Source organism: Pocillopora verrucosa, chromosome 3 (genome assembly GCF_036669915.1).
Source record: "Pocillopora verrucosa isolate sample1 chromosome 3, ASM3666991v2, whole genome shotgun sequence".
In the NCBI taxonomy this organism is placed as follows: domain Eukaryota; kingdom Metazoa; phylum Cnidaria; class Anthozoa; order Scleractinia; family Pocilloporidae; genus Pocillopora; species Pocillopora verrucosa.
In genome coordinates this window covers 14,516,547-14,530,128 of record NC_089314.1, presented here as the reverse complement: position 1 = coordinate 14,530,128, position 13,582 = coordinate 14,516,547, and the positions used below count along the sequence as shown (strand labels likewise).

The window sequence follows — 13,582 nt, the reverse complement described above, 5'->3', positions numbered from 1 at the left end:
TAAGATTCAATGGCTATTGCATGTGCAAATGCCGACAAACACTCACGACAATATTATGGAATTGCACACTGAATTTCTGTTGGTAAAAACGGAAGCCTGGATTGATACATGCCTTTGCTTGAGCAACTATCTGGTTGTACAATGCCATATTTCTACCTGCATGTTGGCGAGCTTTGGCCTCAGTGTTTGAATAAGATTCAATGGCTATTGCATGTGCTAATGTGGACAAACGCTCACAGCTAGTAAATACTAAGGGACCATCCCCCTCAAGATAATAAGTTGTTTGAACAAAGTGCTTGCCCGCATCAATCATAGCAGCAGGCTCAATGTCTAAGTCTTTAGCAGTAGCTGGATCATCAAAAATCTCCAACAGGCTTGCACGGCAAACGGGAGACAGATTATTATTTTCCCTTAGAAAGGGCTCAACATCCTCAAAAAACTCCATAACCTGATTGAGGACTTCCCATTTGCTCCACCATCTGGTTTTGGAATGAAGTCGCATTGCTGTGCCAGTTCTTGTCGTCCACAGCAGCCGAACAGCTGGACTGAGAGAAAACATGGTGTTCCAACACCTAGAAAATGTGTCTAAGGCACCAAATTCAAAGTGTTTCCCAACGTCATCGATTGTGTGTGAGAAACAGATAACATTAAGAATATTGGGGAAGAAAACATGACTTGACGCAATCCAGCTTCATTTACTGATGCACCATCTCTCATTGCTGCTAGAAGATGGTTTGGTTGCATTCCATACTCCACAGCCAGGCACTGAATCAGCCTTTGACCAAGCTCTTCCACATTCATGCTCTTGGCTAGAATTTCTAATTTGAGAAGCCTCTGCTGTATATTCCAATCTTTGTCAATGAAGCGAACGATAATTGCCAACGCTTCTCCAAGTCTGGTGCTCCCGTCAAAGATCACAGAAAAAGCACTTTTGGCAGCTATTTGGGATTTCACAAAGTCTATCTCCTTCTGACGAATCATGGGAATGAATGCTGCTAGATGGTTCCGAGATGTCAAGCGATGAGCATATTTTTCAAGAAATGGTCGCGAACTGTCGACTTTTAAAAGTGGAATACCTGCCTTCAGTAGAGCTTCCACAAGCTCATATCGATAGAGCCTCATGTCTTCAGGTAATGTGGATCCTTTTGCTCCTCCGCTTATTTTTGCAAGAAGATCCTTGATATTTTGATCTTTCTTCTTGCTTTTCTTAATATTCTCCAGCGCTTTGATGTGCTTTATGGATGATACGTGTTTCTTGACAGAACTATTTTTTTTGGAAAGAGTTTCTCTGCAGGCGTCACATCTTAGATTTCCCGACACTGTAGTTAGGCACTGGTCTTTAAACTCGTTCACTCTTTCCCACGCGGACACATTTGGATCGACTGATCCACGCACATTACTCTTCTTTTCGGCTGGATTAGTCTGCACTTTTCTTTTCCGAGAGATACTGGCTTTTTCTGGAGTACTTAATCTAGCTCCAGCACTAGCTGCTACTTCTAAAGGATCTGAATACTCATCATCTTCACTCGAGCTCGAGCATAGATAATAGGGACCTTAAGCAGCTTCGTCGAGGACGAAAACGAGAACGAAATTATGACGTGGCATGCTCTAGGACACTGGGACGAGAACATCGTTTTCGGCGCGAAAATTGAAAGTTAAGCACCCGCGTCTTGTACAAAGACGAAGACGTCAACAAGTGAGGCTCAACAAGTGGTGGTTTTAGTTATGTCGTTGTTTAAAGACATCAGGGATTTTGTTTTTGTTGGATATACCCACGACATGTTTGATGACGAAGAATTCTGCCTTCTCTATGACTTTTATCAGTCGAAGAATCCGGATTTTCCTTACAACTCGTACGCGTCGTTCGATTTGGGGGAAATGGATCCTGCTGAGTGTTATACCGAGTTTCGAGTCGAGAAATGGCACATTCCCTTGCTGGCAGACAGGCTACAGATTCCCCCAACATTCCAGTGCCCACAGCGTTCCGTTTGCGATGGCATAGAAGGGCTATGTATGCTACTGAAGCGACTGGCTTACCCCTGTCGATACAGTGATATGGTGCACAGATTTGCAAGGCCAGTTCCGGTCTTAAGCATGATAACAAATACTGTTCTCGATTATGTATATGACAGGCATGGCCACAGACTAACTCAGTGGAACATTCAATTTATGGACCCCAACCATTTGCAGCAATATGCAGACGTAATTTCAGCTAAAGGCTCTCCCTTGGACAACTGTTTTGGTTTTGTCTATGGCACGGTTCGACCAATAAGTTGCCCAGGACAGCACCAGAGGGCTGTATACAATGGACACGAGAGAGTCCATGCATTAAAATTTCAATCTGTTGCTCTACCGAATGGGTTCTGGAAACCTATATGGCCCAATAGGTAATAATAATTATAATAATGTATGGAATTATTTATGCATGGTAGTCACTTCAGTTTAAAATTGTTAATTAAAAATAACCCTGAAAAATAAATAGAAAGATGAAGAAAATAAAAAAACTTAAGATGGCAAAATATTCAAAATCCGGTTCCTGAAAGGTGGAACAACACTATCCAGGGATAAAACTGTCTTATTCCAGTCATAACTTTGTCCTGGGATAAAGTTATGACTGGAATAAGGCAGACTTATCCCTGGAATAGAGTTATTCCACCTTTCAGGAACCGACCCCTGAAAAAAAGGTCAAAAAGAGTAAAAATCAGGAATCAAGTACTGAAAAAGTCCCATCAAGTGGAGTTGATTGATCTCTTCAGAGATATTATTTTGCAGATTAGAATGTTGAATGAATTCTTTTGCAAAGAACTTAAATTTCCATTAGGTTCTCTACTGAGTATGCACCACAAGGTCACAACCATTGTCCACGCATCTAATTGTTTTCTAAACCTTTCATTTTCAGAAGGTAGAAGACATGATGCAGCTATGTTAGCTGAATCAGGCTTGCTGCAAGGTCTCCAGCACCATGCAGTTTCCCCCCATGGCCACCTAATGTGCTTATATGGTGATCCAGCTTACCCGCACAGAGTGCAACTCCAACAACCATTCAGAAATGCTGTTTTAACACCCCAGATGCAAGAGTACAATGCCAGAATGAGTTCTGTGAGGGAATCCGTTGAATGGCTATTTGGGGACATAGTGAACTACTTTAAATTCATAGACTTAAAAAAAAAATCTTAAAATAGGCTTGAGTAGTATTGGCAAGATGTATATTGTCTGTGCAATTCTGAGAAATGCACTTACATGCCTGTATGGAAATTAAACTTCCAAGTTTTTTGAATTAGACCCACCCTCACTTCATGATTATTTTGCCTGAATGTCACAAATGTACAGAAGCCAGTCAGACTAAACAACTTTAATAATGTTTTTTTACAGCATCACAACATGATGTGACGTAACTAACACAAGTATATAGGCAACAGCAGGCCATTAGCATTTTGTTTACATTAAATAGGAAAGTACCTAATGTCAGAAGTACACTGTAACAAAAACTACCAAACAAATTGTAAATAAACAATGCCTTACAAAGTGATATAATTATGAAGGCTTTTGAATGACAACAAGTTGGGACAAGGAAAAAACCCTTGTCACCTTTACTTCTTAACAACTTTTTCTAGGAGAGCCAGCATAGTTTGTGTTTGCTGTGTTTGCTGGCTTACAAACATAGCCTGCAAATTCTGAAGTTGCTGCTGTTGCTGTCTCATCATAGCAGTCATTGCTTCTTGCTCACTCCTTCTTAAATTTAGTTCTTCTTGTTTCATTTGGTGGTCCCTCTCAGATTTGTTCTCCAGAAATTCAAGCATCTCATGTGAGCTGCGCCTTGTTTTTTTCTTCTTTGAAGAAGTTTCTCCCACATCACTTTCCCTGGTTTTAGTCTGAGACATCCTTTCCATTGCCAGTCTTCTAATGTTGTCAGCACCTGCCTTGTCTTGCTCTGCTTTTCTCTTTTTGGTATCTCCAGACTCAATCTCAGCTCTAGCAGCTTTCTCTTTCTCCAAAATTTCTTCCAATAACAAGTCAATTTCTGTTGGTGTAACTTCTATCTAAGCTTTCTCCTCCTCTCTTAACTGCTCTGCTTTTCTGGTTGTCAGAAGTGTGTAGCGATCACGTACGGATCTAGTTGTAACTCTAAACTTTGGAGCTTGGATGCTATTTAAACTGGAGGCAATCTGCTCCCAGGTTTTTGCTCTTTCAACACTTCTAACTTTGTGGGCATATGGCTCAGTAACCAAAAGCTCTCTACAAAACAAGATGTCATGGTCCTTTGTCCAGACAAAGTTGGTTCTATGAAAAACGACACAAGCCAAAAATTACTTTGACAGCTTCAGTGGTAGATCCATTATTTTTAGACCATTACTACAAAGGATTTACCAGGAATGGAAAAAAATTAAGGGGGGGGAAGGTGATTCCTATAAGGATATACTGGGAAATTCAAGGTAAATGAGGGTGGCCAGCAAACAAATTCACACACTCTGAATCAACTCTGGAGATTTTGCCAAAAATTCCTTCCATGATCTTTCTATTGAAAATATATTTTTTAGCATCCTGTTTATCACTTAACTACTTATTATTTTGTGTAATATTGTTGAATTTGTCTATCCTCTACCCCCACCCCTCTACCTCTGACACACTTCTAGCATCTCCCCAAGCTTTACTGATGCTATGATATTCCCAGTTTTTTTATCATTTTCACTCTTTTTTACCCCCTTGCTCACACAAACCCTCCCAACAGGGAAAACAGGTGTACAAAATAAGGTTACATGTACATCTGAGAAGGGTGATGGGAAGAATAAAGTAATTCAGGTGAATTAAGGCTTACAAATAAACAGACTCCTCAATAGTGGTGTCTGTGACAGAGTATTTTAACAGGGTTCAAAAGTTTAGAGATGGAGAAACACTCACTATTAGGCAGGTACTTTTTAAGTTTATCGAAGGCTGAGGTTTCGATTATATTATTATACCAATATAATTTGTACCTTAGAACTAATGTCAATCTTATGCTGTAGTAATATTGTAGACTAATATTTATGTTTATTTATCACTGATACCCTCCAAGATTAGCTAATGCTACACGCGGGTTGTGTAAATTGTATTTCATATATCCGGTGGAAATAAATAAAAAGTAAAAGGTATGAAACACTTCTTTTCGCTAAAAAGGTTCGCTTTTATATCGTGATCAAAAGAAGCCGAACGAAGTGTGATTTGCGATGTGCGGATCTGGTGATTTCTGGTAAGAATGAGACAAATGAGGGCTCAGTTGAATGAGGGATAATATTCCATATCTAGCTAAATTCTAAAGCACAGCTTTGTCAAAAGACCAAAACAACTTGAGCTTACGTGTTTTTTCCCGCGCTTGCTGGTTGCTGTACGTCTATTGCATTCATATACAAGTGTCAAACAAACAACATTTTAGAGAATTATCAAAACCTAGAACAAAATGTACAAAGAATATTGCTTGAGAATTAGTTCCTTGTTCGGAAGAATGAGAACGATCGTCACTTAACGGCAAAATGAAAGATACTTTACTTACGTTCTCACCACAACGAAAAACACTGACACCTGCCGTCCTCGACAACGCCACAAAAACGAAAACGAAATTTCAGACATGCGCACTCCGAAGAAAAGGTAAAATATGACTTCCGGTCGTTCTCGTCTTCGTCCGCGACGAAGCTGCTTAAGGTCTCTAATCACTCGGCTCCGCCATTTTGAATTTTTCAGCATATCCGCTGACCACCTTCGGCTGCTACCACAGGCAGACCACCAGGGGAATAATGTTTTTGTTTACAAAAGGTATTTTACGCAAAATCATGCATACAAGCAACTGATGCTTTAAATTAGAACTTGAATGGGCGGTTTTTAGTTACAAATTGCCTTTAAAAAGCATGAAAGTTATTCAAAAAAGAAAAAAGTTGCACGAAATCCGAAAGGTTGCTCGAAGGACTAAAAGTTGCTCCAAATCTGAAAAGTTGGTCAAAAGTTGCCGAGCAACTTATGGACAGCCTTAGCCTTTGATCGCCCTCAAAAGGAGTCTTTTTGAAAGAAATATTCTTCATCGAGTCAGGGGTATTCAAACAACCTCAAACTACACATCGAAATGGCATTTTTCTGCTCAAAAGATCGTAAACAATAGATTCCACACTCACTTTGCTTCTTTGATAAACTTGGCCTTACTATCGTGACGTCACGAATAATTGGGTACCAGTACTCTTTCACACGGCCGAAGAGGTACGGGAAGCCTAAATTCGCTACAATTTCGGACTTTTATCGCCTCGTAAAATAACAGACGCATCAGAATCACTCACAAATCTTAGCAGACACCCTCTACATGCTTCTATTTTTGTGATTTAATGCTAAAAAATAGGCGTCATAAGGACTTTAACAATGGTGCACTGAAAACCTTTTCTCTTTTAGCTTGAAAAGTTTCATTGTCAATGCTGGCTTCAAAAATTCGCACTTTGAGTGTGGCTGTTTCAATGTCGTTGAGCGCGTCTAAAAGTTCTTGTTGCCAAAGTAAAGCATTGCATCTTTCCTTTAATTGTAATCTTTCAATTACTAGTTGTTAGCATGACTCAGCAACCGCCTGATCGACCTTCACCTCCTTTATTTTTACACTTAAGTGGGAACTTGAACACTTACTGCTCTTTGTTGTCATCAGCAAAAACCTTGAAGCCGGGTGTTCCGCATCAATTCTATCACTTTCAATTCCAATATCATTTCTGAGAAGAAATCGCCAGTGCCATCCATACATACATACTTTATTTAAGGTGGATATACACTAAACTTGAGAGCTAGTTTACAGGTATTCCACCCAACAACTAATTGAAACCTAACAACGAAACAGCACTAATGTCACAATACATCAGGTAAAATCACGAATCAAGTATTGATTAAAACTATTTAAAACCATTATTACAATATTACCGCCGCAGTCAAAATACTAGTCAAAACTAATGTTACGAATTTATTAATCCTTAAGGATTAATAAATTCGTAACATTAAGGGTCTTAAGGGACTCCTCTTAACACCCCTTCCCACGTGGAGAAAGCGGTACCGAGCTTCACTCTTTGATGGCGAGAAGAGAGATAGCTTCACATTAGAGATAGCGCATGATCACTTAAGCCATAGAATTTAAGTTTTTCTAGAATTCAGTCGTATGGTAGACAGTCAAAGGCCTTACTTAAATCAATGGCTATCGTGCCGATGATATTGTGATTATCAAGATTCTCCTTCTACTGTTCAGTGAGTGCAAGGGGTGCCGTTGGGCAACCATGATATTTTCTGTATCCAAACATAGAATTATGAAAAATATTCTCTGAATAAATTGTCAATTATTGATGAATGAGATGTTCAAAGATCTCGAAGACAGCTGGAAGAACTGTGACAGGTCGGAAATTCTCCATAAACAATCCATGCAAATTTTGAAAGAAATGTCGCTTAATACTACACATTCTACGCCTCACATGACTGCACGTTTAATCTAATTCCTAGATAGACAAATGTTTAGATGTAAAGATGTGTAAATGTGTCGATGTGATTTGACTAAAAATGATTAATTAAAACAAATATCTAAGTACAAATACAATGACAACAAGAATAACGACAGAGTAACACGAAAGAGGAACGAACTTACAATTTGTGGCGTAACCAGGTCTGACAGTAATACTCTTACACAAAAGGAACACGGCGCTAGCAAAAATTAGCAAAACAATGAATAGAAATGCAAAATCTTGTGGCAACAAGTGCTTTGTAATGGAACATATGAGGTCTTGATATGCTTACCATATATGGTAGTCGTGTAACAACCCCATCTCACTCGCTTGCCATAATTACGCGTAATCTTTACTTCCCCACCCCCATCCTTTGCCTTATATTTGACTATCGACTGCCCCCTCTATACAAATTTCTTTCTTTCCCCAGCCTTCCGCTGCCATTAAACTCAAAGATGGCGGTAATAATCTTTTAAAGAAAATACTAAGAACTAGCTTGTCAAAATTACATGTAATCTTCACCTCTTCTGGGAGAAACATCCTTTTCCATTGATGTTGTGGGGCTTGTGGGTACAGCTATCACCAGCTTTATCATCACTTTCATTTCCTCGGTAAGGTTCAAGAAATCACAATTCCACCATAATAAGGAGAATATCAACGTATATAGCGCTAGTCCACGGTAGAAATATTATTAATGCACATTCACAGGGTGGGGGTCCCTCTAATTGCATCAGGACTTTCCAGAGTCCTGCACGCTAATTGGTAGGCCGCTGTGCCTCCCTACTTAAAGAAGGGCGTGTGTAAAAAAGTCAATTTTTCTTCGGGAAATCTGTTTATCGCCAAAATCATGATAAAAGGGAAAACATTTTTCATTACCTATTTGTAAAAATTAAAAAAATACGGACAAGCACGCACCAGGAGTAGTTCTTTTGTTAACACCATCCGCACTATCATCAGCATCCTCAACATCAAATTTGCCATCAGTTTCTGAAAGATTGAGGTCGGCAATGTCTGGCACAAGTTTTGTAATAAGCACATCAGATGAGCATACAAAAGACATTCAGTAACTACCTGAGTTCTTATACATCAAGCAAAGAAATGATACACAAATTTCAAATTAAGACCGGTCTCACTAAAAATTACAATAATAGCAATATCAAAGACAACATCATCATTATAATCATCATCAACAACAGTAACAATAACAACAATAATATTAATAATAATAATAATAGTTAGAAATAGTGTTCACTAGAAATGCCCCCACGCGCGAAAACTTGTTTATGACAATGTGTATTGAATATAAATACTGTGGATACGGCTGTTGAAAATTTCATGCCAAAACTTTTATTGAAGTTAGCACCCATGCAAGTAGAAAACATATTTGTAAATTGGACGATAAAATATATTATAATCCTGCAGTATGATATGAATATTCTGTCTAACAGCAACTTATTTTATGTTAATAAATTTGTGTAATGTTTGGGAAAAAATATCACCAATAACCACTACATCAATAATAGCCAAACTTACAACAAAGTATCGCCAGAAAATATATTGGTTCACAATCTAATTACCCAAAAACCAGGCCATATAAATTTCGGGATTTCTTTCTGTCATGTCTCAATGAGGTTTTGAGTTATGAAAAGGTTTTATAATCGTTTAATTTGGTGCACTCTTCTAGCTGAAAACTTGGACATAAAGTCTTTTTTTCTGCAGTTTTAACTTCAAAAGCTCAAACCGTCACTGTTTTGACTGAAAAATTAAATAGAAGTTACTAAATCACTATTTTAAATTCACCTTCTGCAGTAGCGTGTTCAACTGCTGTGTGGCCCACTAAACAATTAATGACCTCCCATCAAGCAGAAAACGACAGCACACGGTCTCATTTTCAATCCCACCAACATGAGTAGCTCCATAAGCCATCACGCTGATGTAATTACCTCTTTGGTAAGCTGGTCTTTACACACTTTTCCGATCACTTACATTTCTGTGCACGACTTGTCATTTGAATACGTGGAATTAATTCTTCTTTTGAAGCACCAAGAGTTCTTTGAACTTGCTGAAGGGTAACTCTTCTTTGGCTGAGAAATAGACAGTGTTCAACTTTACTGCCATTTCCCTTCGACTTCTTTCCCATTTATCTTTCGTCCCTTTCCAAAAGGTTTTTCACGATTGATGACAACTACACAGATTCACGCTTGGCTTGCATGGCCTGTAAATGACCATTGCTCGTTCCATGAATTTGAATGGTTTCCTCTTTAAAAGAAGTTCATCCAGAAAGGAAAAGTGACTTTCCGGCCACCTCAGCTGGTGCTTCAAGGCAAATGCTGCAGGTCATGGAATTATCTTGTTCTGAATACACCAGCCAGGGAAACTCCTGTTTCCACGTTGGAATGAATTTCCTTTTCTGTATCGGAGCCCATGGTGGTGATGCAGGCTTCTTAATGACCTGGCCATTTAGTTTGTCGTCAAATTCAGCCTGTTCCGAAGTTCTTCTCTGAGATGGCCTGCTGGGTAGAGTTTGGGAAGTGCTTTCTGATTTCTTCTGAAACGCAAGAAGGGTCGGCTGTGTTTTTGGTTTCATGCTTATTTGTTTGTTCACGGTTGTTTTAGAATGGCTCACTGTTTGGTTATCATTATGTTCAGTGGTACAAAATGATTTGGGACAAAACAGGATCCAGGGCGACTGTAATTTTGTTGATCTGTGATCCTGAATCATTCCCTTTAGCTTGCGATAGCTTTGGCATTACAACTCTATGTAACAATGTTTGCAATGGAAAATTGACATTGGGGTATAGAGAAAAAATTGGCCGTAAAATTACGGATGCAAGAGCCAGGATATTCAACATAGATGACCACCCGCCTGCACAGGCAGTAGTTAAGAGATTGTCTCTGTTAGAGCGGTCCGGTCGATTTTGCTTGAGACACGGATTTCGCTCATTTCTAGTGTGTTGTAAGACATTCATGTAGCTATACTAAAACCACAATCCGTTTGATCAGATCTCTTTATTTTTCAGAGTTTTACGGAAATTAAATTTCACTTTTCACTTTTTCAAGACTAATTTAAGACAACTCAGCAAACAACAAATACCACAGCCATGTATATTAACTCTATGTTATCCATCGAAGTGACTTTCGTGAACATTACGTTTCAATCAAGCAAACAGGAAGACTTGAATGACACGTTATCGGTTTGCTTAGATCACACACGCGAAAACCAATCAATTTCAAGGTAGATTTTTGAAAAAGTGAGGCGTTCTTTACTGATCCAGCTAGGAAGTAGGTGCCATAGGAAAGGTAACTACAAAAAAAAAACTTTGCGGCCCGGCCTTAACAAAAATACTATAACTCTGTGAACTTACCTAATTTTCGGCAATCTCTAAGTTGGGCCGCCATTTTGAGGGACTTGTCAACGTGAAGCGTAGCAGATATAAATCAAGCGGGTAGATCTAAAACTGTCAGAAATACATACGAAAGCAATTCAAATGAACTTTACTTTGAATTCAAGTGACAAAATTTGAAATTGTTCGTTAACCTTACGATCCCCATGCGACCATTTCTTCCAACAATTCAAACACTACAACTAGTGTTCGAATTCCCCTCATCGATTCCACCGTAAGAAATAACCTGTGCCACCCAAGCTTCGACTCGAATGTGAAGTACGAGTCAAATAACATAACTGCTTCATCTTCGAGACAATATCACACTGGTATTTTGATTTTCTGATAGACAAGAACGGTGATCAGGAAGCGATCGCCATGTTTACCTCATGAACGTGACCAGCCGCTGAGTGAAAACAGTATGGCGCGGATTGGGGAGGGTGGTGTGCTTATCGTCATACAATATTCGAATAATGCTTAAAAAGCTTTAGGACTCTCAGTCTAAACAGTGAAGGCATGCTTCGTGATATAGACAACTGTTACTTTATTCTCATAACTTTCTCCTTTAAATTAAAACTGGTATTAATTAATAGAGTTATCAATATACTTCAACTGGGGTACCCATATGACCTTTTTGCTTGTCATCAGTGTATGAAATATGGTGTCTTTTCTACCAGAACTTTTATTTATGCCCCATTGCACGAAATGAACGCTATACTTAGAATGTTTGGTCTAAGTCATTTTTGCTGTTCCCAAGAATATATGCAAAATAATTGCTTTATACACAGCTGACTCTAAAATACGATTTTCTGTAGCAGCAACCAATGTCATTTACGTATGGTGGTAATAAAACAAGCAATGTACAATTTTTAGCGTTTTCCACTCATAAGCCTGACATAAAATTGTCAAGTGAACTATGGTAGTTTCAGCTCATTCCTTGATTCGATCTGAACTTTTATCACTAAACACTATTCTTTTCATTTTCAATTGTCAGTTCAGAAACTAGCACAGCCTTAGAATGACAGAAAAGCTTTACAACGTTATCCATGTACCTGTCAGTGTACAGCATGACTGTTGGAAGGTCATTACATACTACCTCCCTGATAAAGCCTGGGAGGGTACTTTTCTGCAGTTCCAACCCTGCTACTAGAGGGTCGTTAGCACTTTTTTCAAATGATCCTGAAGTCAGACCCAAGTTCTCCTTAATATGTTGGGTTTTGTCTGTAGTTTCTTGGAAGAGAGCTTGCATTAGCTGCCCTAGATACCCTACCTTGGCTTATCGTTGCAAACAGTGCTCGTTTAGTGTTATATTTGGTATTAGAGACATTTTATGTTACTCTTTCCTTCGTGCTCTCCCTTGTTGTAATGTATGGCTGTACGGAACTTTGATTGTTTCCATGGAGTTTACCCACAAATTCATCTAAATAATAGCGAAGAAGAAGTATGGGGAACCATTATGATATGCTTTCCCCATACTCGATGGAAAATATAGTCCTATGGTACTTAGGACAAGACATATGTAGGACCGCTTGCGCACAATAATGGGACCTTTAGCGATGACGACGAGAACGTGGACCACGACGTATATGAGCGATTGAGGCCTGGGACAGGACCGTTGTCCACGGTGGGAAACACAAACACTTTAGCACATCGGTTATGTGGACGAGGATCGTGGACGAGGATCGTGGACGAGGATCGTGGACGAGTGTTTGAGAGTAACAGCAGCATTTTGTTCCTGGAGGTAGAGGAAAACTTTTCTTTTATACGTTTTATTTGTTACGTTATTTAGGGATGAGGACTAAAAGTCAGTCATTGAGTTTATTTCCAAATCATGCGATCTCTCAAAGCCAAGGATTTGAAGAACTAAAACAAAGGATTTGGTCAATTAGTGTTAATTTCAATGATTTGTCATTATTTACGCGGCTCTGGCAGGATTACCTGTGCGGTTAGACCTTTAGGCGACTAAGGGCAAAATCAAAGTAAATAGGTGCGAAACAATACCACGGTATAAGTGGGCAATATTACAGAATTACCACTTTGCCCTGAACTTTTAATCTAATGTTTGTCTTTGGGAGAATGGGAAGACTTGGGAAGCTTGAGGCCTTAACCCATGGGGGGTATAATTAGTGAAGGAGGCTTAATGGAGCTCATCCATTTATCTTATATGCCTATCTCTTGTAGATGTGGACTACTCCGTTCAACCCTTTCACCTGGGACCAAACAAACAAGAGGGTAACGTCACATGTTGCAGAGCTAGAAGTAAGAGACGAAAAAGGAGACATCATCAACATGACTGATCCTATAAGGAAAATCACCATCATTTTACCCCTTGACAAAAAAGCTACTCACAATATATTGAAAGGGTTCAAGGTTTATCGTAAAATGATGATCAATCACAACATCACAGTTCAGTATGGACAGTCCTTCGTTAACGTGTCGTTTAAGCCCCAAAGCAGTGACCTGGTCATCTGAAAGGTGAAAGTGACCTCAGCCACAAATCAGAATTATGCAGATTGTGAAAACGTCGGGAATAACTGGATCAAAATAGGCCGAATAAACTGCGACGCTAATGTTGCTGTATCAAATGTTAAAGAAAGCAAAAGAAAGAAAACGACTCAGTCGCCTAGACCTGACCGAAGCAATGCTTCCTGCGTCACAATAAAAAAACCACCTGCAGCGTTTGAAGTAAAAAATATCAGTGTCCAAGTGAGTGAG

The 13,582-nt window shown here is 39.1% G+C and overlaps 2 pseudogenes; one reads left to right on the top strand and one right to left on the bottom strand.

Annotated features, from left to right (window-relative positions):
- Positions 1-1,122, bottom strand: part of LOC136279850 (uncharacterized) — a 1,685-nt pseudogene extending 563 nt beyond the window's left edge.
- Positions 1,123-1,655: 533 nt separating this feature from the next.
- On the top strand, positions 1,656-3,491 carry LOC136279851 (uncharacterized; annotated as a pseudogene).
- Positions 3,492-13,582: the final 10,091 nt, after the last annotated feature.